This window comes from Carettochelys insculpta, chromosome 3, assembly GCF_033958435.1.
Source record: "Carettochelys insculpta isolate YL-2023 chromosome 3, ASM3395843v1, whole genome shotgun sequence".
NCBI lineage: Eukaryota > Metazoa > Chordata > Testudines > Carettochelyidae > Carettochelys > Carettochelys insculpta.
The window spans coordinates 177,560,418-177,587,932 of record NC_134139.1 but is presented as its reverse complement, the minus strand read 5'-3'; the positions used below and the strand labels follow the sequence as shown (position 1 = coordinate 177,587,932).

The 27,515-nt window shown below is 45.1% G+C and overlaps 1 pseudogene; it reads right to left on the bottom strand.

Annotated features, from left to right (window-relative positions):
- The window catches only part of LOC142010729 (uncharacterized), a 159,880-nt pseudogene that overhangs the window by 70,109 nt on the left and 62,256 nt on the right, over positions 1-27,515 (bottom strand).

The following is a 27,515-nucleotide window of genomic DNA, read 5'->3' as shown; positions in this document are numbered from 1 at the left end:
CTGAGATATTCCATTAAATGCACATAAAGCCTGATTTCATTGTCTTCTTTATATTACTTGTGCTTTAAATGTGGGCAATTGTTTGAAGCATAGGAGGCAAACCAATTAACTAAGATTTTGAGAAATACCTCCAAAAAGACTTCAGTGTTGTATATACAGGGATACTCTTCCAGGAGCAGAAACTGGAGTATTAGGAACGTTCTAATTGTATTGTAGAAATGGAAATTTTAATTTTCCCTGTGCTCAGATTTTGGAAAATCCATGAAAAAATAAAAGAATGAATATTTTCTGGATAGCTGGGAAGTGCCAGGTCACATGATTCACTGACTGGGTATGTGATATAGCTAATCAATACTATCAAACAAAAAGCAGTCAAGTAACACTTTAAAGACTAGGAAAATAGTTTATTAGGTGAGCTTTCTTTTCTGGTCTGGCTATGGTGTGAAGAAGTGGGTCTGTCCCACGAAAGCTCACCTAATAAACTATTTTGCTAGTCTTTAAAGTGCTACTTGACTGCTTTTTGTTTTCATAGTGTATAGACTAGCATGGCTTCCTCTCTGTTACTAATCAATACTGTGTGGTTTTGAAACTGACTGCTAGAGACTCTTCATGATAAATATGGACTTTTTACAAGGATGCATTAGGAAACTTCCAAGGGCTTGGTTGTTTCTGCAAAGTGAATGAATGAATGCAGGATGAGAACTTGATAACATTGATATTTAATTTTAAATGTGAATGAATGGTAAAGGATTTCACCCCAGTCTTACCAAGCTGCACTCAGAATTGTGCATATACATTAGAAATGGGTGACCTTAGATAACAAATATTCTGTAATTCCCAGGTATGTTGGCATAAATTATAAATTCAGAATGTAGATAGTCCCCTGGTTCTTTCCTGTTTAAATCTCTTTTATATATATATATATATATATATATATATATACACACACACACACACACACACACACACACACACACACACACACACACACACAGAGTCTTCCCCCGCCTTACAGGGGTAATTTGTTCCTGAAAAACCCCTGTTAGGGTGAACTCTCATAAGTTGAAAACATAATTATCATTAATTTCAATGTGAAAAAATTTTATGCATTCCTGAGCCCCAAAATTTACACCCATTTGTGCTAAAACACCACCAAATCCCATTAAAATGGGCACAACTACTTCAATAGTTAACATCAATTATCATAACACAACCTAACAAGACATTTTCCCTTCATTAATTGCTCTACAATATGGCTCTTTACTTGCTTTTGGGGGGCTGTCCCAGGTGCAGAGACAGGGCTGCGAGGCGAATGGAAATTGAAGAGCGCCTGGGAGGGGTAGCGCAAAGCCAGGTAGCTGCCCACAGCTGCAGAAGCGGGGCTGGTGCAAGGGGGTGGGCAGGGAAGAAAAGGGCACCGGGAGGCAGCCCGGCCTGAGCGCAGCTTAGGTTAAGTGGGGAGGGGGTGGTGCCAGGGGCTGGCCATGTGGGGAGCTAGACAGGCACAGGGGGCTCCCAGCTGGCGAGGGGCGATGCCTCACCCATGTGGGGCTGCGCGGCAGAGAGGCCCCACCAACAGCGGCTGAGGCAGCAGCAGCGGGAGAGCCAGGTGCTAAATGGGATGGAATGCTGCAGGAGGTGAGCAGCACCCAAGGCACAGCTGCACAGGGCGGGTGGCGGCGGCCCCCTAGCTGCCTGGTGGGGGGCGAGCAGCAGTGGCAGGGCTGGGATGGGCTGTGTGCCCAGCACCCATGTCTCGCAGAGTGGCGTGGTCTACTGCTGGGACTCGGACGAGTCCACCTCCCTGCACCAGACTGCCACCCTCTTGCAGGGCGCCGCTGCCCCGCCGATCGGCCTCTTCATCATGACCAATGTGTCCAACTCCATCCCCTTGGTGCTCACCTACCAGAGATGCCAGCCTCCGCCCGACCCCGACCACCACTGTCAGGAGCGCAGGGAGCCCGTGGCCCCTGGCTGGGCCGGGGCATGCTGCTGCTGCAGTGCCAAGGCAGAGACCCAGACCAGCCACAGCAGGGTCAAGGTAAAGGCAGGGGCGGGCCGAGGTGCCCAGGGCAGCGGCTCCACGGATGGGCGGTGTCCCCTCCTCTCCCGGCTCTGGAGGTGGGTGCCTGCTGCGGCCAGCTGGGGGCTCTGGGAAACTGGTGCCGGGCACTGCGGAGAGATGCCTTTCTCCCACTGCAGGATGGCTGCGTCCCGCTGAGGCACGCAAAATCCAAATCAGTCCTCATAAATGCGAAGAAATGCCTCATAAGCCGAAGCAGGGGTATTAAATGAAACTCCTCGTAAAGTCGAATTCTCGTAACCTGAATAGGCGTATCTCAGGGTATGACTCTCTCTCCATATATATATACACACACACACACCCATATCCCCAATAGCTTTTCAGTACACAGACCACTTGTTCATCTTTAAAAGCACTTGTTGGCCCTCAAACACAGTATACATGGGGATGTCTTATGTCCGATATTGTCTCCAGAGGCAGGCAGAACATTAAAGTGATAAAGGCACTCAGCTGGGATTTGGAAGGTCTGAATTAATTTCCTAAATTTGCGGCAGATTTCCTATGGACCTTTGGAAGGATTCCTGTTGACATCTGTGGTATTTGAATTAAGACCCCAGATTCCAAATTGGTAAAGATTTTGATCTCTTCCTGTCCCTACTCCTGACTAGTTTTTATGGTGATGGGGACTTTTTAATCAGCGTTATGTTGGGTCTGCCTTAAAAGTCCTTTGATTCTTATGAGCATCCAGCATGGGTCTTCTTGCAACTGCAGCATTGTGAGAGCACCTTCTTCTCCAGAACCTTGGCCAACTAGAAATGAACCACAGGATTCATCTTTTCGTGCTCTGAGTCTAACCCAGGGGTTTTTAACTTGTGATGCATGTACCCCCTGGGGCTGCATGATGCCCTTTGTGGGGGTACGAGACATGCCAGATTTTTTTAGACGGTAGATCATCAAAATCACAAATTAAGCACAGGCATATAAGTACAACAACTTTGTTTCATCATTATTTATTATTATTCATCTATGTATTTATTAACATTGTACATTATGATGATATGGCAGCGCAGTGGCTTTGTTTAAATTCAGTTAGCCACTAACTGTAAGTGCATCAGTTACAGTTAACTTCTGCAGCAAAACTCCACAACATCTGTGGGTAGTACTTGTGTATTTTGTATGCCTACTGTACTATTGCTTGTGTTGAGTAATAAAATAAAACTGTTTTACATATATTTAATATGCATTTAAAAATGTATAGGACCCCCATGCCCATTTTTGACTTTTCATAAGGGGTGTGAGAACATATTTTAAGAACTAAAGGGGTGCAGGCTGCTGTGAAGGTTAAGAGCTACTGGTCTAACTCATTGACTCACTGTAGCAGTTCAGCTCGCAGTTGAAAACATCTCTTCTCTCTTGCTTATACTATCTCTTTCTCCTTTAGCTGTGACATAAATTTTGTTAGTCACTAAGGGTGTGTTTAGATTTCAGGCTTCTGTCAGGAGCCTGGAGGTCTCCCAATGGATGTCTACCACTCTGGGAGCCTTCTGCCGACATCCTGGTCATCCTCTTTTCAAGAGAGAGAAGAGATGTGTCAGCAGAGGGGATTACCCTTATATTTGACCCCCTGTAGATGGGCCAAATATTAGGAAATCCACTCCCACCAGAACAGTATCAATTTGTGTATCTTTTGCCCGACAGATCTCTGCAATCTAGACATAGCTTCAGCGATGCAGTGTTATGGAAAAACACTGTAAGAATCCAGTTGTGTTGTATTGTGTAGTTTATTAAATTGTATACCATCGTAAAGGACGTTCTTGCAAAATTTCTCAATTCCAGGGAGAGTAATTCAAATTCCAGGCTGTCATCACTTTCTCTAGTGCTGTTTTTCATCCATCCTTCCTCCCTCCCCACCTTTCAAAAGTGATAAATTAAGGTCCATGTTGATAAATAAGTTCAAGTCACATAATTATCAACTGATGTAGATTAAAAGTTACTTTCTGGTTTTAAGTGTAAGGGACTTATGTCAATCAAGATTGCTCATATACCCTGTAGTGGAACACATACTGAAATTAAATTGAATAACCTAATTTCTACCTTCAGTAGATTTCCCCTTGCTCACTGCGAAAGGACAAAACAGAGAGAAAAGAAAGAAAAGATTAAAAAGAGCAGTGCCAGCTACTTGGACAAGGCATTGTCTGCTTGTGTTCAGAAAGAAAGGGGTACCATTTGGCAGCCTGGGGTGCCACTGTGTTGGTTAATGATCATTGTATGAATTGAGCTGTAAGGGGAGCTGTCCATTGACCAGGACTGATTGCTTCCACCGACAGGTGCTAATGTGCAGAGGGCAGGACACAGCTGCTTGAACAGGGTTCCCATTATCCTTTGCTGGGGATTGATTGCCCTGTGGGATGTTTGCTTTCTAGCTGTGCTAATTTTCTGAATGCACATTTGCATAGCTCTGTGCTGAGACCGATATACCGAGGAGCTTGGGCTAAATAGGTGGCTTATCCTCTATTCCCCACCGCCACCACTCTGGAGAATCTGTCTTTTGGGATGCAAGTTTTCTCTAATTATCGTGCACAGGAAGGGCCAGGTTGTGTGAGGAATCTCATTACTGCTCATATAATGGCTTCAGGTGCAACCACAATTTAATCATATCACAAAATTGGTTTTTCAAGGGGCATTCTGAGGCTATAAATTTAGCTGTCTGCTTTTAGAACTGATACTTCTGTGATTTAGAACAATTACAAAGGTAGTTAGTAGGTTCTCTGGGGCCAACGGCATTGAGTTATCCTAGTACAAGGTGTATGTAAAACCCCACCAAATCAGAATATATCTTATTGTGCTTGTGTAAAGGAGTACAAAAACCTCAAGGTAAAGATAAATCTGACTTTGTGTCTTAATGTGTGTTTGCATAGTACCTAGCCCAATGGCTCCCAACTCAATAGAAGTATGGAAGGACAGATTCACCAGTAAAGTCTAGTGCTTCAAAGCAGTGACTGACTGTCAAGTTTACTGTAGTTTTGTCTCAACAGAGACATAAAGAAATAAGATAGTACTGCTGAATGTGTGTCTCAGTAATAAGAAAATTCAGCAGCTGCAATGTGTATTTAGACTCATGATGTATGAATGATACAGTACACGTATTGCCTCTGCATAAGAGATGGCAGATCGTTTATGAGCTTCCCATGGAGGTATTTGTTTATATTCATTTAGTAAAATTTAACTTTACAGAAGCAATCTGTTCCCAATGTGCAACCTTTCCTGCAGGTCGCTACAGAGTACAGAGGGGAATCTGAGAATGCTGGTAGAATCAGGAAGGGAGGCGACGACGCCATGTGTCACCCTGCTGGTTTTACCCCATCAGACCCACTGGTCAACCCTGAAAGGATGGAGCTATGAATCCATGGGACATTTGTGTGCATTTTCCCCCATCTCCAGTTCCCCTTCTGGCTGATATTTTGTACATGTTCTCTGCTCTCTGTTGTCACATGGTCGTGGAATGCTCAGGAACTGAGACAAGAATAGCCAGAAAAATGTTCTTTCTGATTTTTTGTGTGTGATATTTTAAAACAATTACAGCAAATTAGGGCTGTCAAAAGATTTAAAAAATTAATCACAAGACTAAAAATAGTGGTGATTATGTTTTAATTACACTATAAATAATAGAATATCATTTAAATATTTTACATGTTTTCTACATTTTCAAATATATTGAATTCAGTCATAACACAAATTGCAAAATATACACTGGTTTATATTATCTTGATTATAAATATTTGCACTGTAAAAATGTATTTCTAGCCATCTCATACAATTGCAAACTCTTTGTCATGAAAGTGAAACTTAGAAATGTGGATTTATATTTTTACATAACCACTCAAAACAGAACAAAACAGTGTAAAACTTTAGAGCCTGTAAGTCCATTCAGTCATACTGCTTTTTCAGCCAAACACTCTGACAAACAAGTTTGCTTACACTAGTAGAAGATAATGCTTTCCACTTCTTATTTAAAATGTTACCTGAAAGTGAGAACAGATGTTTGCATGGCACTGTTGTAGCCAGCATTGCAAGGTATTTATATGTTAGCTATATTGGACATTTTTGTCTCCTTTATGCTTTTACTACCAGTCCAGCGAACTCGTTGCATGCTAATGGTAAGTACGCCTTGATAACTGTCCAAAGCAGAGCTTGCCAGCATGCATTCTGCTTCATCACGGGTCAGACACCACCCATAGAAGACTGGTTTTCTTTTTTTGGTGGATAGGGCACTGTAGCATAGGCACCAATTTCCCCTCTAGCCAGCGGGTTCTAGACCCCCAACACCTCTTGCCCCAAACCTTATCTCCACCTCAACTCTCCCCCACTTCTTCCTCCTAGTGCACCATATCTCTTCTCCCTCCCTCCCTCCTAGAGTACCCCAAAACCTGCAAAACAGCTGTTTCACAGTGGCCAGGAGGTGTTGGGAAGGGTAGGGGGGGAAGTATTGGCCTGTGATGGGTGAGAGTCGCTGGGTGGGGTAGAGCTTGGCTGCTGGTGGGTGCTGAGCACTCACTAATTTTTTCCCATGGGTGCTCCATCTCAGGGCACCTATGGAATCAGTACCTATGCTCCGTAGTTTCCACCTTAGAGTTTTGCTCTTTTAAGACTCCTGACACCATGTTCCACACTTCACCCTTCTCCGATTTTGGAAGGCACTATTGATACTTAAACAGTGAGGCAAGTGTTGTATCTATCTTTAAAAATCTTATATTGGGACCTGTTTGGCATTTGTCAGATCTCCAGTTAAAGTGTTATTAAATCAAATACCGTAAGATGGGTTAAATAACATAAGATGGGTTAAATAACATAAGATGGGTAGCATCTGAAGAAGTGAGTTAACTCACGAAAGCTCATGCTCTAAACTTTTCTGTTAGTCTATAAGGTGCCACAGGACCCTTCATTGCTGCTATAAGATGGTTTGTCACCTTAGAATTCCATAACATGAAATACATGTCAGAATGCTCCTAAAACCATGCAGTAAGAGGCATACAGTTTTCACCCAAGTCACAAACCTGAAGGACTCAAACAGAGTTTCCAACTGTTGTAGTTTTTCAAAATCCTTACCTGTTGGTACTGATTGTCCTTTTGAAGAACTAATGTGTCTTTGATTTTATTGCAAATTGACTTGTACCCAATGTAGCGTTCCATCTGGTTGAAATATCTTGAACAAGAGGTTCTTGCTTCTGTCAATTTGAAACTTATTTTATTCCTCACTTGGTACTGTTAGCTGGACTGTGTTTAAAATGGCCCACACATTTTCTACATAAAACCACCATTACAGAGTACTAATGCAATGGATTGCAACAGGCTGTGAGCAATATATACAATGTGATCAAAAGGCAAATGACTAATCTGCTGCTACCATATTACATGCACTGTTAGTAGTAACTGTTACCTTTTCTTGAATATTCTGTTCTTTCGAGACAGCCAAGAAATGTTCTGCACATGCTTCAGCATAATGTCTCTTCAGATGTTTCTTCAGGGTTAAAGCAAATGACCACAGTGTCGATGCAGCAGCAGTGAGGTGTGCTGACTCCTTCATAAGATTGCTTCAAGATGTCCAAAAGACACCAGTCAAAGCAACAGCTAGTGCATTTTTTAGAAGTTCCAACTTTGTAGTCTTCTAGTTGTGACATAGTTCATGAATTCATGAATTCTTCGGGCGGACAAGATGTATGACTGATTGAAAGATGTCATTTTAATAACATCTTTTAGCCCTCTGCCATTTACAAGTCTGAATGGTCCACAGTCCATAGCTATCCTCTTTGCAATAGCATTAGTTAAGTTGTACTTTATTCAATCTATGAACTTGTAGCGATCCTGATACTCTGTAAGCATTGTCTTTCGCAGCTGGTTGGATTCATTTGCTTTTGGTGGGTTATCTGTAGCATAAGAACTGGAGGTGAAAGCAGGAGCCACGTGTAGGTGGCACTGCTTACTTGAAGTACTTTGATGGTATTGGAACTCCACCTTGCAATAACTACAGATGACCATCTTTTTATGCTGAGAACCACCAAAAAGGCTTTTTTTGTTTGTTTGTTTTTGTTAACACACATTCTGGTTAGAAGATCTGAATTTTGCTGCTTTGCCACATTAACTTTTTCTGATGTTTAATCACTCCAGGCTATGTCTCCACTAGTCCTCACCTTTCAAAAGGGAGATGCTAATGAGATACTTGGGGATATGCTAATGAGGTGCTCCATGAATATGCATTGTCTCATTAGCATAATGGTGGCCACAGCAATTCGAAAGTGTCACTTTTGAATTGCATGCCACCCATGTAGATGGTGTTCTTTTGAAAGAACCCCTCAGATTTCAAAATCCCATTCTTACTAAAACTAAATAGGAATAAGGGGTTTTTGAAGTCTGGGGTGGGGGTTCTTTTGAAAGAACCCCATCTATATGGGCAGCATGCAATTTGAAAGCGGCACTTTCAAATCACCACAGCTGCTATTATGCTAATGAGGCACTGCATATTCACGTCAGAGACTCATTAGCATCTGCCAAAGTATATCCATTAGCATCCCCCTTCTGAAAGGCGGGGGCTAGTGTTGAAATAACCCAGATCATGAGAATACAGTAGAACTGTACCAATATCCATCAAGCGATGTGGTACAGTAAGTGAAGGGAGTCAAAAGAGAGGTTTGCGATTAACATCATTAAAAAGTAATTTTGTTTGTTAGTCACTTGCATTTACTATGATTAATTGTAACCCCCCAAAATAATAATTCTGTGTTTAAAAGTTGCACTTTTGTGATGAAGACATTGCACTGCAATACTTTTCTGAGATGAATTGAAAAATACTATTTTGTTTGTTTATCTTTTTACAGTGCAAATATCTGCAATGAAAATATTATAGTTAGCACTCAACACTTTGTATTCTGTGTTGTAATTGAAATCAATAAATTTTGAAAATGCAGAAAAACAATCACAAATATTTATAATACATTTAAATTGGCATTCTATTATTTACAATGTGATTACAACTGTGATTAACCATCATGATTTTAATATACTTTGTTTTGTATTAATTTATTTCTCTGCAATTAATTGACAGTGGAACAAAAATATGAATAATTTGCATTCAACAAAGTCAGGGAGGAAATGTTGTCAGCAGAATGGGAATAGCCATTCCTTTTTCAGTTTTGCATAGCTGGAGTTGCCTTATCCCTAGGACACGAGAGCTGCGTCTACACGTGCAAAAACCTTAAAAAAAAGAGGCCCTTTTTCGAAAGAGCGGGCGGAGCATCTACATGTACAAACCTGTCTTTCGAAAGAAAATCGAAAGAATGGGGCTCTGAAACCGAAATCCAAACCCCGATCCCGTATCAGGAAGATCTCTCCCTTTCGAAATAATAAATCGAAAGAATACACATGTAGATGCTCCACAGCCCACTCTTTTGAAAGACACGTCCGCCATGGCGCCGATCAGCTGGAGCGCAGGGCTGCTCCAGCTGGCAGCAGCGAGACTCTGTGGTCCCTGGTTTTGGCTGCCTTAAAGCCCCACACACACAGGAAACCTGTGGCAGGAAGCTGAGAGCGTGCTCAGAGCAGGCTATACATGTGCTCCAGCCACATGCTCCAGCACAATCATGGCTAGCAGCCAGCCCCGCCCCCCCGCAAGCCCCACGGCCACCCCCTCTGAGCCCTCCACAGCCTCCCAGGGCTCCCAGGGGGAGAGAAAAAATTAGCCCCTTCCTGGACGGAGTGGGAGCTGCAGGACCTCCTCCATCTCTGGCAGGATGAGGAGGTCCTCCGACACATGGGGGGGAAGCAGCATAATGCCTCGGCCTTTGCCTGACTGGGCACAGGCCCCCAGGCCCAGGGCCACCCGGCACTTACCTCGGAGCAGGTATGCTCCAAAGTTAAGGAGTTCCATCAGGGGTACGCCTGGGCCACGGACCAGGCCAGATGCTCCGGGGCAGATCTAGCGACCTACCCCTTCTACTGGGAGCTCCGTAGTATCCTGAGGCCCCAGGACAGTTCCCCCCTCACTGCCTTCCTGGACACCTCCGGGGAGGAGCTGCAGCTGCCCGAGGTGGAGGAGCAGCCCAGAGTGGGGACTACGGACTGGTTGAGTGAGGAGGGGGAGCCGACAATCCTGATCCCCTCCCGCTCCTCCAGCCGGGCAACCGAGGCCTGGGCATCTCCAGATGTCACCGGGGACCCTCTGGTACATACAGAGACGGGCGCACACCTACTCCAAGGGGGGAGTGATGCAACAGCTAGGCGCCCACACATGGGACCGCCGGTCCTGGGCCATACACAGGCTGGGCCATACACAGGCCAGCCCCTACATGGGATGCGGCACCCTGAGGTGGCACATCAGCCATGCCCAGCACCTGCCCTCAGTGGACAGTGCCATAAGCCGCACAGGGGTGGCGGCTGATCAGTGCCTGATGGTGCCCGGGGACCACATATCGCAGCCTGGGAAGGGCCTCCTGCGGAAAAGACCCCTGGAATCACACCCAGGCTGGGAGGCCCAGTCTTGGGGAAGGGTGAGGGGGGTGGGTCGGTGCTCCCTGGGGGGTCAGTGTTCCTTGTGGGGGTGGGGGCCCCATGGGGTCGGCTTGGGCAGGTACACCACAGCCGAGTCCCGTCTGTTTGGGGCACACTACTGACATGCTCCCCCTTCTCCACACAGCCACACCATCAGGGGGCTGGGACAGCCCTGCACCATCCCTCGTGCTGGAGAGCCCACCAGCAGCTCCTGTCCGGACGCCACCCCAGGCAGGGTGCCATTGGGGCCGTGGCCAGAGGGCCCCCCAGAGATCCGAGGAGGACCCAGCCACTCAGCGGCAGGCCGAGGTGGCCGAGGAGCACCTGTACCTAGCCCGGGCCGACATGGAGTGGTGGAGGGTGCACTGCGATAGGATGCTGGACACGCTCCAGGGCATCAGCCAGGCCATCCGGGACCACACTGACACTGTGGCCCAGCTCCTGGCCCCCCAGACGACTCCCGCCCCGAGCCAACCCCTGCTGCTGTCCCTGAGCCTGCCCCCGCTGCCGCCACCAGGCTCACCCGCCGCCGGTACCTGCCGGTGGTACCTGCACCTTCCCCCCGCCCCACCAGGGACCCCACATCTGGGGGAGCAGGGGCTCCAGGGGCCAACAGGGCTTGTGGCCCAGCACACCTGCCCTAGAATGAGTGTCCCCCCGCCTCCCTCCAGGTTACATGCCCCCCTCCCCCCTCCAAATTAGGTTCCCCCATACGTAAATAGCCACAAAACACATTTTTTTATAAAGTTTGTTTATTGTTCATCGCCCCATGCTGTGCTCCTTGGTGGATGGTGGGTGGTGGATGTGCGGGTGCGGTGCTGGTGGGGGTGGGAGTCGGGGTGGCAGGGAGGGTGGGTGATGGATGTGCGTGGGATGTGGGTGTGCATGCAGGTCAGAGGAGGCCTTTGGCAAAAGCCTGCCTGAAGGCCTCCCGGGTGCGGTGGCCATCCTGGTGGGCCTGGCGAATGGGGCAGTGCTCGGCTGCTCATAGAGAGCGCTGTCCGGAGGCCCCCCACCAAGGGACATAGGTGTCCCCCTTTTCCTCCACAATGTTGTGGAGGACGCAACAGGCGCCCACCACGTGGGGCACGTTGGGGACCCCGACCTCGAGGCCTGTGAGGAGACACCTCCATCGCCCCTTTAGGCTCCCGAAGGCCTGCTCCACCATGTTGCGGGCATGGTTGAGGCGCTCATTGAACTCCTCCCGGGTGGGGTTGAGGTGTCCTGCGTAGGGCCTCATGAACCACGGCTGCAGGGGGTACGCTGCATCTGCCACCATGCATAGCGGCATGGTGACATCTCCCACCACTGGGATCTCCCTCTGGGGGACAAATGTGCCAGCCCCCATGCGGCGGCAGAGGCTGGAGTTCTGGAACACCCGGGTATCATGGGTGCAGCCAGCCCAGCCCACATAGAGGTCCGTGAAACATCCCCTCGCGTCCACCAGGGCCTGGAGCCCCACTGAATGGTAACCCTTCCTGTTCACGTACTGGCCGGCGTTGTGTGGCGGGGCATGGATGGGGATGTGCGTGCCATCCCAAGCTCCGACGCAGTTCGGGAATCCCAGGTCCTGAAAGCCGGCGATGGTGTTGTCCACATCCCCCAGATGGACGACCCTATGCAGCAGCATGGTGTTGACGGCCCGGATGACCTGCAGAGGGAGAAGGGGGACACATGCTCTAGTGTGGGTGTGGTGGCTCTCACCCCCCACCTCGGGCCCATTCTGCCCCCCTCCCATCCAGCCCCTGGCCCATGCAGCTCCCGTCCCCTTCCCATCTGGCCCCTTGCAGGGGAGGGTTCCCCTTGCCCCAGCCCCTCCGCCTCCCCTCAGCCCCACCTTACCTCCATAAGTACAGCCCCGACAGTGGCCTTGCCCACCCTGAACTGTTGTCCCACAGAGCGGTAGGAGTCCGGGGTGGCCATCTGCCAGATTGCAATAGCAACCCTTTTCTCCAGGGTGAGGGCTGGCCGCATGCAGGTGTCATGGTGCCGGAGTGCGGGGGCGAGCCGGTGGCAGATCTCCTCGAAGGTCTGCCTCGACATGCAGAAGTTCTGCAGCCACCTTTCCTAGCCCCACTTCCGTAGCACCACGTGCTCCCACCAGTCAGTGCTGCTGGGGTGGGTCCAGAGGCTTTGGGGCACCCGGGGGGGCACCAGCTGGTGGCCCGGGAGGGAAGCCCCATGGCCCCCAGGGGACCTTGCAGCCACCCGATGAGCTCAGGTGCAGCTGCGGCGAGGGTGCACAGCACTGCCAGCAGGGCATCCATAATGATGCCGTCCACCAGCAGGAGCTGTCACTGGGCTTCCATGAGCACAAGTAAGTGGGCTCTGCCGGGCAGGAACAGGCTGGCCAGCACTCAGCTCGTGCGGAGGGGAGGGTGGAGGGAGGGGCCCTTTAAAGGAGGCGGCTGGCTGCTGCCCCGGAAGGGCTTGTCAGCCATGGGACCCTGTCCACAGCGTTTCCTGCCTCCCTTCTTTCGAAAGAGGGCTTGGAGCCATGTAGATGCTCTCTTTCGAAAGACCAGGACAGAACTTCGAAAAAGCAGATCGGAACTCCGATCTGAAAAATGGCGGCAGGTACTGTCTTTCGATTGCCTCTTTTTCGAAAAATGAACTTCGATTTTTGCCCATTCGAAAGGACGATTACGTGTAGATGCAGCTGAGGGCTTTAGCACTATTGTAAGGGCCATTGAGGCTGCTTGTACTGCAGTGCCAGTAGCATTCCTCAGCTGGAGCACATTGGCTCATTTAAGTAGCCTTACTGATGAAAGTGTGGGAAGTGTCATTAAATGATAACTGCGCTGGGGAGCAGGCAATGGAGAGGAAGGCTAGCCACAGTGCTTAAGATAAATTGAAAAGTGAAAAACTAAAACGGTTTATTAGAAAGAAAGGGCCTGGTTGTGCTCTCACTTTGACCAGGGTAGGTCAGAAGTAACTGCACAGAAGTGGATAGGTTGATATCAGTGTAAAGTAGTTCAAAATAAAGCCCTAAGTTTAGGAGGATGCAGGGAGGGAAGGGATGACAGGTAGGGGAATGGATGGGAAGAGAGAGAGAGAATATTTGTTAACCTCTTCCTGCACGTTACTTCTGCGTGCCTGGGTCTATAATGTTAAGGGTCTTACCTTTATTTACAAAGGGCAATGAGCAGCAGTCCTCTGTTGGACCATTCCAGATCCCTTCAGGGTCTAAATCTTCTCTCACTTGCACTGGCACAAATTAAGTGTGAGTTACTTGAACTCAATGGACTTACACAACTGAAAAGCCAGTGCAAAGAAGCAAATCAAGCCCTCGCTGTGTAAAGGCAACTAATGTGTTAAAAAGGAATTATTAGAAATGAGAAAAAGCCCCTTAAAAGAAGCAGGTGAAGCTAATAGAAAGGGCTTTACTGAAAAGGGTGGTGAGATAGTGTGCTGTATAAGACAGGAGTTAGCTGAAAGAAGAAAATAATTAAACTCAAATAGAATGATAATTAAAACATAAGAGAAGAGAAAAGAATATATTAAAAAGGCAATAGGAGTGAAATTGGAAATAAGAAAATGAAGGAACCAGGAAGGAGGAGATGAAGAGATGTATCTTTGTATCTAAAGCAATTGCACAGAAAAGCAGCATTTTTTAGAAGATACCTTTTTGGATTGACAGCCACCCTGAAAGATCTCTAAGGAAACCAATTCAATTCAACTATGACTCTAGTTAATTAAGATACCAAAGTATGTTAGTGATTTAGACAGCAATTCAATGCAGTTGTGGTGAAGTTGTCAATCAGCATAACTACAATCCAAATTAGATTTTTTTAAAAAGGTTTGATCCTTCTCTCTTTGACATTAATGGCAAAATCCCATGGAGCAGGAAAAAGACCTAGTACTGGAAATGGAGTTGTGAATTTGGCTGAACAGCCATAAGAGACAGGGAAGAACATGGGCAGGGGTAGGATTAGAAGGACTTTCTGGAGGTAGGATGGGACTTGGACTACACACCTGCATTGAGGTGTGAATGGGAGTGAGAACCTCCCTCACATGGCTGCATGGGGGTATGCTCCAGCAGATGGCTAGAGTGTGGGGGAACGGTACAGTCTTAATTACTCCTCTTCTGTGGGTGGCATCCAGCAGGGCTGGTATAGTGAGCAACAACTTATTCTTCTCCAGAGCAAGCGAAAAACAAGAAGGGACCGTGCCTCAGGGGTAAATACAATACATCTCAGAGCTACTCCAAGGATGGAGGAGTTTATGTACCATACTTCATTCAGATCTGTGCCCAAGGTGCCATTTGGGTCTCACTGCATAGCTTTGCAAAGTAAAGACATAATTTTGCAAAGAACTGAAAGTGTGGATTACTTTGACTCACACGAGTAGCTCCATTGACTTCAATAGCACCACTCAACTGCATAAACTCTGGCCCATGTTTAAGTCGTTTGCTTGGAGTGATGCTGGAGGTTGGGAGGAGTACTCTTTTGGTTAAGGCAATGGACTAAAAGTTCCTAGCTTTCCCTCAGACTTTGTGTTAACTTTGGCAAATCATTTGACCTCTCTGTGATATCCATCTGTGGAATAGGGATGACAATTTCTAAATCAGTGATATGATGTAGGTAATCCCTAGTATGTTTGTGCAACGCTCAGGTTCAGTGAGACAGGCTATATAAATACCTGGACCAATTAATGAAAATAAACAAGGTCATTCCAACCTCTGGCATAAACACAGTATTAAATTCCTGTAAGGGATACATAGGTTTGTAAGCAACCATGGGGCAAATCTCTTTCTCATATAGGTACAATTCAGGAAGTATAAGAGTACAGATTAACCTTTAGTCATATGTGGAACAGTACTGGGCTTTTCCTTGTAATACATGTGGAAGAGGGCATGAAAGGTGATTTCTGGAGGTCGGGATGAGTGTAATTCAGGGAACTAAATAGTCTGAGTTTAACAATCCTGGTTAATAGAAACAGAGAGCCAGCCATGTCAGTCTGTACTCCAACAAAACAAAGCAGCAGAAATGTAGCACTCTAAAGACTAACAAAATGATTTATTCGGTGATGAGCTTTCCTGGGACAGACCCACTTCATCAACCCTGGCTAATGACATCATTACCATAGCACAGAAACTCCTGCTGAAATTAACAGCATTTCATATGACTGACTACACACACAGTATTTTTATACAGAACATTAATGTGCATGTAAAATATGTCATAAAACCAAAAGACCTGCTCCTTCTCAGTAGCCCCTTTCTAAATGGGGCTTGTAACAGAAGTGCCAGGCGACTTCTTAATGAATGCTGCTGGAAAAGGACATCAGAAGAGGAGAAAGAAATCTTGTTTTCAAGTTTCTAGCAATGAATGATAAATATTGAGAGTAAACAGTCAAGTACGATTTTCTCCTTAGGTCTTTTGAATGCTATGGAGGATGATATGAATCTGTTTTGTTTGCTTCCTTACCCTCTCTCTACTGTTGTCTGAAATGATCTTCAAAGTCCTGTGTTTGCCAATTTGTTGCTGCTGAGGTCTCTGATTTTCTTGTGAACTAGTAGATTATTTATGTGAAGGTAAGGCAAGGGGAGCACTTAAAATCCAGAAAATTCCTTCACTACATAGCTAGCCAAAAGCTTGGTGTATCGAGAGGACAATGTGAGAAATATAAGGGGCAGTGGAGTCCTGCATCCAGGAAAGTAGAGGTACTGATATGTAACAGTGGAGTCCTAGCTATGATGCTTTCTCCCCTCCATATCACCAGAGCGTGCATTGCACCATTTAAGTGTGAGTGGTAGAAGGCATATTCCTTAGACAGAGTGGAGCTGTGTGGGGCACAGTGGGGTTAGATCCTTAACCAGTGTAAACTGCCAGAGCTTCATTAAAGCCAATGGTGCAGTGTTGATTTACTCCTGAGGATTCGGCTCAGGGTCTGCCACTCGTCTCTCTAAGGCACAGCGCTTTTCATAGCTTAGGTGCTGTAGCTTTTTGTGCTACCACCAGCTCAGAGCATTAGAGCACAGACACACCAGGCCCTGCTCCTACTGACAACAATGGTAAAACTACCTTTTCCCATTAAAAAAATAATTTAGAAGTTAAAATGTCACTGTCTCTTTAGCCACAATGGCACTACCAGTTCAGAGAACCAGCAATCTCTAAACTAGGAATCACCGCAATTTACAGAAACAGAACTTTGAACTTATTTAGAGAAGGATTGCTGATGTTTGTTTTAAGCCAGCATTTCCCAAAGTGTGGTCCACAGCCCAGTACCGGTCCTTGGAAAAAAATACCAGTCTTTAGAAAATATACAAATTATCGCTGCATACTATTATTATTATGAATAAATAAGAAACAGTGAAAATGTATTCATTTTTCATTTTTTTATACGCGTTTATATTTTTGGGCTGCAAAAAAGTACTAAGTAAAACCGGGTCCCAACTATATACAATTTGGGAAACCCTGTTCTAAGCAAAACCCAAGCTCCACGTTCTGATACCTAGTAGCAATATATCATTTTAAAATATTCTGATTGATGGGGCTAAATGACTCCCTACGAGTATTTAGTAAATTATCATGCTCTGATTTATTTGAATCCCATACCAAAGGAAATAATTGTGAGTTAAATTATTCTACAGTTCCTAGCTTCCAGCTATCCTATGTACTTCATTAAAACTATGAAGAATGGCAGAAGAGCTGGTTTACAACAGGGAACAAGTGTCAGTAAAACTTATGCTTAAAGGTTGCCAAACGTAAGAAACTCTTAGGCTCACCAAAATCAAGTTGCAATCGCAATAATAATTATAATAATAATGCCCTCTACATAAAACATCCTTTTTAAAACAAAACTTCTCACCCTATAAATTTAATTGGGAGCTTTATTACTGTCTGTGCTGTTTTTCCCCCTGGGTGCTACACTTGTGGAAATTACCCTGAAGAGATTGTTAAATAATTACACAATTGAGATTGGTACCCAGTGGAAGACATTTCCGAGGTGTCAGTGCCTGGAAAATCCAAAAGCTTCATTGAATAGTGGGGTGAAACTTGGAGGCAAAAGCCCAAGGACTGATTAATACTTGGATGCATAAAATTCACGTAGCAACGAGAAGCCAGGTGTGCACCCTCAAGGATTTCAAGTTTCCTAATCATGGGTGAGTCTCTGACATTAACAGCCTCTCACAGGTGAGCCAGTAAGCCATTGCTGAGAAAGAGCTATGAAGGAAAAGAAAACAATGGAGCAAGAGGAAATATGCCCTGATTTATGATTGGGGAAAAGATATTCTATAGGGATTCCTATTTCTGTGTAAATTAAGAGGATAATCAGAGTTGGAGGTCATATTGTGTCCACAACAGTCATTCTTTTAATTGCATTATGGATCTGGAATGTCATATTCAATGTATTTTATTTGATAAGTGTGCACTTTGTGCTCTTGGCCATAGTGGTAGAGGCTTGATTCTGATCTCATGTAAGTGTAAATCAGCAGTGGCTGCAATAAAGCTCCTGAAATTATGTCTGGCTGGACATGGCTTTTTAGCTCACACAGTAGAAGCTCATGCATTTAGCTTCAGAGATCCCAGAGTTTGATCCCACCTCCTGACAACTGAGGTTTGTTTGTGTAACATATATCTTTCTTACAATGACACTGGTTATAAGGGCAGTTAATGTTAAAAGCTCCCATCCCACCTTGTAATACCGTTGTGAAATGCAAATTGAACTTCATGAAGCTCTGCATGTGTGACTGTCTGTTTACATGTAAAGGAAGTAGATATGTGCACACATACTTATGTATAACTATTTACACATAGTAACAGAGGGGTAGCCGTGTTAGTCTGTACTCTAACAAAAGAAAGCAGCAGAAATGTAGCCTTTGAAGACTAACAAAATTATTTATTCAGTGATGAGCTTTAGTGGGACAGACCCGTTTCATCAGATCAATCTCATTTCCAATATAGACTGACATTTATGAGTACAGAGGAGCAAAAAAACCCGACATCTGAGAAATCAAACAGGATTTAGGGAAGGAGGTGAGGGCTGGGAGGATGCTAATTGTCCTGTCTGCGATAATTACCGGCATCCAAGGAAGGGAAGCAGTCCTTGTAATGTGTGAGGTAATTGATATCTCTGTTCATACCACTTGTTAATATGTCAAATTTGAATATGAACTCCAACTCACAAATTTTTCACTCTAATCTGCTTTTAAATTCTTTTTGTTCCAAGACACAAATTCTTAGGTCTTTAACAGAATGGCCCACTCCATTGAAATGTTCAGTGACTGGCTTATGTGTATTAAGTTTCTTGATGTCTGCTCTGTGTCCATTTTTCCTTTGGTGAAGATTTTGCCCAGTCTGTCCAAAGTACATAGTGGCAAGGCATTCTTGGCACATAATGGCATATACAATGTTGCTAGAAGTTGCAAGAAAAAGTTCCAGGATTAGTACTACTGTGGTGTAGCCTGTGGTTGCTCGTGAGAATCTTTCTCAGGTTAGGAGGTTGTCTGTAGGAAAGGGCAGGCCTGTCACCTGGAGTGTAGCATCCTGATCCAGAATCGGTTGTAGATTTTTAATGATGCATTGCTGGGTTTTGAGTTGGGAGCTATAGGTGATGACAAGTGGTGTTCTGTGGTTGATCTTCTTGGGCCTATCTTGAAGTAGTTCATTTCTGGGTATTCGTCTGTCCCTGACAATTTGTTTTTTTTTTACTTCTCGTGGTGGGTAATTCAGTTTTATAAATGCTTGGTAGAGGTCTTGTAATTCACGGTCTCTGTCAGTAGGATCAGAGCAGATGTGATTGTATCAAAGGGTGTGGCTATAAATGATGGATTGTGCAGTGTGAGCTGGAAGGAAGCTGGAGGCATGTAGGTAAGTGTCGCAGTCAGTGGGTTTCTGGTACAGAGAGGTGTCGATGTGGCCATCAGTGATGTGTACTGTTATGTTCAGGAAATGTATTTCTTGTGTGGAATAGTCAAGGCTGAGACTGATGTTAGGATGCAGGTTATTAAAATCTCTGTGGTATTCTTCCAGAGTCTCTTTACCATGGGTCCAAACGATAAAGATGTCATCAGTGTAGTGTAAGTAAAGGAAGGGTAACAGGGGACAAAAGCTAAGGAATCATTGTTCTAAGTCGGCCATAAAAATGTTAGCATATTGTGGGGCCATGCGAGTGCTCATAGCAGTGCCGCTAATCTGGAGGTATAACTTGTCCCCAAATTGGAAATAACTGTGGATGAGAAAAAAGTTACAAAGGTCAGCCACCAGATTTGCTCTGGTAACATCAGGGATGGTATTCCTGGTAGCTCATACTCCATATTCATGTGGAATATTGGTTAGGGAGCCTCTACATCCATGGTGGCAAGGATGGAATTGTCAGGAAGCTTTCCAATGTTTTGTAATTTCCTCAGGAAGTCAGTGGTATCTCAGAGCTAGCTAGGAGGGCTGGTGGCGTAGGGTTTGAGGAGGGAGTCTACATAGCTGGGCAGTCCAATTGTAAGGGTGCCAATATCTGAAATGATAGGGCATCCTGGGCTTCCAGGTGTGTGGATTTTAGGCAGTAAATAGAATAATCTAGGTCAGGGCTCAGATGGTGTGTCTGAGTGAATTTGGTCTCCAGAAGAGGCAGGGGGTTCTTTAAGTAGATGGTGTAGTTTCTTTTGGAATTCCAAAGTGAGATCTGAGGATAGAGGCATGTAAAACATAGTGTTGTATAGTTGTCTAGCTGCCCCCTGTTCATCGCCTGACTTATTCATGATGATGATAGCATCCTCTTTGTCAGCTGGCTTGATTATAATGTCCGAGTTATTTTTGAGACTCTGTACAGCATAGCCTTCAGCACAGTTGAGATTGTATTGCATTTGGTGTTTTTTGCATATAATTTCAGTCTGTGCATGGTTGCGGAAGCATTGTATATAGAAATCTAGACTGACACTACTCCTGTTGCGGGAGTCCACATAGAATTCTTTTTTTGGTGTTGGTAGGAGGGATCTAGCAAGTCGGACTGATGCTCATTGGTGTGTTGGACGTATTCTCTTAGACGGAGATGACGAAAGAAGGCCTTGAGAGCACCACAAAATTGTATTAGGTTTGTGGAGGTGGTGGGGCAAAAAGAAAGACTCCAGGATAAGAGAGATTCTTCAGCTGTGTTCAGTTTGTAGCTTGAAAGGTTAACAATATTATCCAGTGTGTTGTAGTTGTTGTAATGGTAGTATCCTGAGGTAAGAATTAATTTAGATAGTTTATTGTCCCCTTTTTTTTTTTGTAGGGAGTGGAAGTGTGTATTATGGATTTCTTGTCTAGTATAGGAAAAGTCCAGCTCTGTGGGGTCTTGTGTCGAAGCTTGATTATTGATGAGAATAAATAATTTTGTTAGTCTTTAAAGTGCTACATTTCTGCTGCTTTGTTTTATTTACACTTGGTTTAAATTAAAATCACGTGAGTCTGTAAAATGAAGGATTTTGAAGTTTGGGGAGGTTCAGTCAGGCAGCCATATACTCTCACTTTGGTCCCCTTGTTGTGCTTGCATCATGGTAGTGCTCATTATACGATGAGATTCTAGTTTTACCATGAGAACCCTTCCTAACTGAGCACACTGCATGCGTTGTTTTCACTGAATGAGATAGCTGTTCAGTAATTCTTTTATTTTATCTTCACCATTCATGCTGTGAAGCCAGGAATTGTTTACTACACAAACCCTGCCCTGAATTCAAACTCATTATTGCCTCATGGGCTTTTCCTATAGTGCTCATTCCAGTAGTAACTGAGCACTTCACAAACAATGAATTTATCCTCACAGCACTCCAGCGTCTCATTATCTCCGTTTTGCAGATGGGAAACTGAGACACAGGGAGAGTCCGGCCATAATTTTCAGGTGTCCAGCACAGTAAGGGGCAACCTAGGCTACAGAGGGGGCCACATTAGTGGTCTTCTTTCATCTCAGCGGGCCACAAGATTGTCATAGCAAAGATGGTCTCCCAGGATAGGGTACTTTTGCTAACTGCCTTTGTGCATCTAGAATTTGCGGGGTGTACCAACTGAACCATAGCAGTGCTTCAGTTAGATGCAGAAGGAGTAAGTGTGTGGCTCTCACAATGTTATGTGCAATCAATACACACCTCGCTTCGTATGCCCTTGCTTTAAGTGTGTGTCATTTTTGTAGTACCAGTAGGAAGAAAATCTATGTGGATGAAAACCAGCAGAATCTGGCCTGGGCAATGGTAAACAAAATGTCTCATGAGCCACACATAGAATTCCAATGGGCCACCAGTTGCCCACCACTTGTCCAGCAATTTTGGATGCCTCTATAATGGGATGCCTGGCATGAGACAAATCTGCATAGCTGCTAGAACTAGAGGTATGGGGGGTGTTGCAGCACCCTCTGGCTTGATGTGGTTTCCATTATATCCAGGGTTTTCAATTTGATTCATTGTGTCTCAGCACCTCCACTGTAAAACTTGTTCTGGCAGAGCTGCCTTATCTGGCAAAGTTTCTCAGGTGCACTGAGCAACAGCAGCTCTCATTGGAGTTGTGAGCACTCAGCACTTCTGAGAATCAGGCCTTAAGTGTCTCACATTGTGGACTTGTAAAATGAGGAACAGATGCTTCATGGCTGGTTCTGAAAACTATGGCTCAAGTGCCTTGTCCAGCCTGACAGGGAATGCTTGTGGCAGGGTCAGGCATAGAACTAGCTGTTATGAGTCTTCACCTAGTGCCTTACTCACACATCATCCTCTCTCTTCCTTCATACTCTTTCCTAATTCACTATGTATGTTCCCACTTTTGCACAGAGTGGGGCAAACATTTGTTATTATATAACCCTGCTTCATTCATAAAATGCCATCCCTCCCAGTGAAGCCTTGTGCTGTAATGTCGCACGGGGGTCCTAATGTTACATGGCCAGTGTTGTGCTGTGTGACAAGATCTTATCCCTGGTCATACCTTTGACTGGATATAATGCAATGGAAGTGGAAGACGGAAGCTGCAGAGGGATAGCTTGGTGGTTTGAGCATTGGCCTGCTAACTGCAGGGTTGTGAGCTCAGCCCTTCAGGGGACTCTTTAGGGATCTGGGGCAAATAGATCAGGGGGAAAAATAGGGGTGAGGATGGTGCTTGGTTATGACAATCTTGGCATTGCTGCTACACTGACAGGATGCAGAATAGATTAATAGCAAGCTACTATGAAAATTATTTTAAGGCTTGTCAGTATCCTGTAGTCTGTATCGCTCTCCTCTCAACAAGCTAAGGTATTTTTGCAATTTTTTCACTTTACTTCCATTATTTTTTTCCTATGGGAAAGAATCCTGGGATAATACTTCTGTGGCTGCCATAATGAAGAAATTTAAGAAAGAGAAAAGAATTAATGGGGTGGGAGACACTACATAAAACAACTCCCCACTTGAAATTATTTGTAAAGATGGAATCATGAAGGTATTTTGAAAGGACAAACCAAGACCCAATCTTACAGCACTTTTTATGGGACATCCTGAAATATTTCCTAGTCATTGTAACTTTTCATAAACTTATCAGCTTGAAATTTCTAAGGTTCATGGAGGATTTTCTAATTGTTTTGATTTGTGTATGATATGATTAGACCCAACAGAGAAAAAGACAAAGGTGATAGAATATTGCCAGTGTGATAAGTAAATGAGCAACTGTCTTTATAACACAAATTCTGGGACTCTCTGTCTTTGGTTACACTACTGTGATCTGTTCACAGAAGTCCCTGATGGAAGAGATTTCCCAACAAAACTTCTGTCAACAGTGTGCGGCCTCACACAAAAGCCAATCTGCAGAGCATGCCCCGTTGACAGAACAGCCAGACTGCCTGGCTGCACTCTTGACAGACCAGGCACCCGGAAACACAGCAGAGAGGGCACCCCATTGTTCTGGATGCCCGAGGTGTTGAGAAAAGGCCCTGAAGAGCATCCACCCAGCTGGTTGTCAACCGAATCTGTTGACAACAGTGTTATACCTCATGGCTGAGAGGCAGAACGCTGCTGGCAAAATTGTTGAGTTTTGTCGACAAACGGTCGACAAAACCCATATTGCGTGTGGGCGTTCCACCAGTTTTGTTGCTGCTGCTTGTTAAAATGTACTTGAGTCTGACCCCATTCAGCTGTACTGTGATGCCACTGAGCTGCTTCCTCAGGTTCTTGTGCTCTGCCTCAATCTTTTCCGTATGCTGCAGGATCAGATTTTGTTTGCATTTCTTGCATCTTCTGGTTTTCTCTGGAATGCTGGGCACTGGCTCTGGAAAAGGAAGGTCAGAATTAAGATGTAATTCATATAATGTGCTTTGAAGTTCAATGAATGGATCTTTCTGTGTACTATCACTGAAAGTATACTTCTGAAGGACACATGGGTTATTAAGGATGGGACAGTAAGCATGTATTTCACAATACCTCACTTGCCTTCGCTTATCCAGCACATTGCTTTGTGGACATGGTGAGCTATAAGCAATTGTCCTCTTTTCAGTGGAATGGGAAGGTCTGTAAAGCAGGGGAAGCTGCTAAGTGTCCTGGCCGGGTCCTGTGGCAGTGAAAAATGGATGGCTGTATGTGCGGGTTTGGGAGACAATTAAAATAATGTAAAGAAAAAAATAATCCAAAGGAAGGCTGGATGTAAAGGGGCATGGAAGGGGAAAAGCACATCAGAGGAATCGCCCTTGGGGCATTGGGATTCCTGAAAACTGAAAATGAATGGTGCTTGGAAAGGTACATGCTAGGGTGAATGCCCAGCAGAGCCTGGCAGCCGTGGGACATTGTGGGGGCCCAGGAAAATGCAAGGAAGTGGTGGAAAACAAATGCTGGGGGAAAGGAACAGGGGATGGGAAAAGCCCAGCAGAGCTTGGCAGCTGTGTGGTGCAGGGAAATAAAGGCAATTCGAAGTAGCATGGGCACTGCGAAGTGTGTGTGGCTATACGCATGCTGGCACTTCAAAGTTTGATATTTCGAAGTTGCTGCAGGGGAGAATTGGCCTGATGAAGTGCTGCATATTCACCACAGCACTTCATTAGTAATCTCCCATCACCTTGCTTACCATGCCTTTTTTGAAGTTGGGGGCAAGTGTAGACAAGCTCTTAGCATCCTTGTGGTGTAGCAATAGCACAGTCAAAACACAGGAAACAACTAAGTGCTAAACAGCATCTCCTGTCCTTTTTTCCTGTTAATAATCTAGTTCAACTCTAGAAATAAACCAGTTGAATTTGAACATCATACAGTTTCTTGCAACCAAGTGTTTATGCCTTAGAAAAAAGGGAATTTAGACCTTTCTCTGTGAGCATATTTTCTGCTGCCTAGTCACTACTAGAATCTCACTATAAATTCATCATCTTTCCCAGAAGGCTCTTCTAGTAGTTGCCCCTTTTAAATATGGGAGTTACAAGCAGCTACAACCCTGAAATAGCTATTTTGCACCTGCTTAATGATCCTTGCAGCTGGCAAATATTCTTAACTTTTGTGCTGTTACCTTTCTTTTATTCATGAGGAGATGACTCATCTTCATATCCCTGCCTTTGGCATGTTCTTTATTGCTTACATTGGTTGCCATTAAAAAAGCCAGCTGTTACCAATGGTTACCATGTAGTGGTATCTCAGATATGACATCATTTCCCTAAATTTAGATCAGGAAAGGTTGGTAACCTAGGGAAACTGAGTTTAGGTAGGTTAGATGAGTGAGGTGCTACTAGGGTATATTTAGGGATGGACTAACAAGATTTTTTGCTATTTCCTGGGGACATCTCAGTTGGAAATAACAGGAAGAGAAAGACCTGGATGTACTGGCTGATTACCACATGACTTTGAGCCACCACTCTGAGATGTGGCTATGAAAAAGGTTAATACATGTATTGGGTGAGGTGTTTCCAATAGAGAGAGGGAGGTGTTAGTAGCATCATACAAGGCATTGGTGAGATTTCATTTGGAATACTGTGTGCAAGGCTGGTATTCCATGTTCAGGAAAGATGGATCCAAACTGGGACAGGTGCAGAGAAGGGCTACTAGGGTGATCTGAGAATGGAACACCTGCTTTATGAGAGGAGATTCAAAGATCTTGGCTTGTTTAGCCTAAGCAAAGGAAGGCGGAGAGGAGAAATGATTGCTCTCTATGAATACATCAAAGGGATAAATAATAGCAAAAGGGGTTGGAGGTGTTATTTACATTAAGTGCCAACGTGCACACAAGAACAAAAGGGTATAAACTGATCAGCAACAAGTTTAGACTTTAAATTAGGCAAAGGTTCCCAGCCATCAGAGCAGTGATGCTCTGGAACAGCGTTAGAAGGGGAGCTGTGGGAGCAAAAAACTTAACTGGCTTCAAGGCTGAGCTTAATACATGTATGGAGGGGATGGTATTATGAGACTTCCTACAGTGGCATATAGACAGTCTATGATTGTTAGCAGCAAATAGCTCTAATGCTTGGTGGGGGGACACTAGATGTGGTGGACTCTAACTCACTGCCAGGTGTCTGGTGGTGGTCCTTGCCCAGGGTCTCACTGATCACCATATTTGGGGTCAGGATGTTTGACAGAGACCCTAGGGATTTTTGCCTTGTTTTGCAGCATGGGACATGGGTCCCTTGCAGGTTTAAACTTGTGTGACTTTAAGTCTTTAAACCACGATTTGAGGATTCCAGTAACTCTGCCAACCATTAGCTGTGTATTTCAGGAGTGGGTGAGTGAAGTAGTCTGTGCAGGACATCATATTAGATCAGTGGTTCTCTGTTTATTTACCATAGTGGGATGCATATATAGCTCTTTGGCCGTGTCTACACTAGCCCCAAACTTCGAACTGGCCACGCAAATGGCCATTTCGAAGTTTACTAATGAAGCGCTGAAATGCATATTCAGCGCTTCATTAGCATGCGAGCGGCCGCGGCACTTCGAAATTGACACGCCTCGCCGCTGTGTGGCTCGTCCCAACAGGGCTCCTTTTCGAAAGGACCCCGCCTACTTCGAAGTCCCCTTATTCCCATCAGCTTGTGGGAATAAGGGGACTTCGAAGTAGGCGGGCTCCTTTCGAAAAAGAGCCCCGTTGGTACAAGCTGCGTGGCGGCGAGGCGTGTCAATTTCGAAGTGCTGCGGCCAGCCGCATGCTAATGAAGCACTGAATATGCATTTCAGCGCTTTATTAGTAAACTTCGAAATGGCCATTTGCGTGGCCATTTCTAAGTTTGGGGCTAGTGCAGACGTAGCCTTTGTGTTATACAGACTGCTCCTGCATAGTATATGTATTATGTGCATGGCCTTGTGATGTCACATCAGCTACTGCTTTGTGCTGATTGGGGTGTAAATGGGCTGCACATTGAGAACCATTAGACTATCGGGGTGTCCAAGATTTTTTTGTCGGAAGTCACATGGCAACTTTTTACATGTTCCAGGAGCTGAACAGAAAATAGCCCCAAACCCACCCCTCCACATCGCCAAATGTAATCCCTCGCAGCTCCAGATTGCCGCCCTGCCACCTCTAGGTATAACCTTCCCCTGCTGCAGCCCCAAGCTGCCCCCAGGTTTAACTCCCCCTGCCCCGGCAACCCCAAGCTGCTGTTTTCCCATTCCTTCTAATAAATTTTGGCCAGATGATCATCTTTCCAGTACTGTTGGTAAAACTATCACTGCACTATTTTGCATGATTTGCCACAGTTCTATTCTGGACTGAGGGCTAAAGGATATTGAGAAACTCCCTTCAAATTTTCATCTTTCCTTTAAAGAGGAATAGGGTTCTTGAAGAGGTGTTTTAATGGGCAGTCTTTCCCTCGTCCAATTGAAAACATAGGAGAGGAAATCTATTTTCTCTTCCTTCTCATTGCCTCTGAATTCACCTGGCTGCTCATGGGAATTTGAATGAACACAGCTGAATACTGTAACAGAGAATTACAACATTAGCTTAGCAGTAGGCTCCCATTTATCCTATCTCCCTTCATCATTGCTTCTCTTCGGCTCTTGCCTGTTGTATAAAGAAAACTCACTGTCTTATTGACAAAGTATGGTTGAATATGTATTTAATCA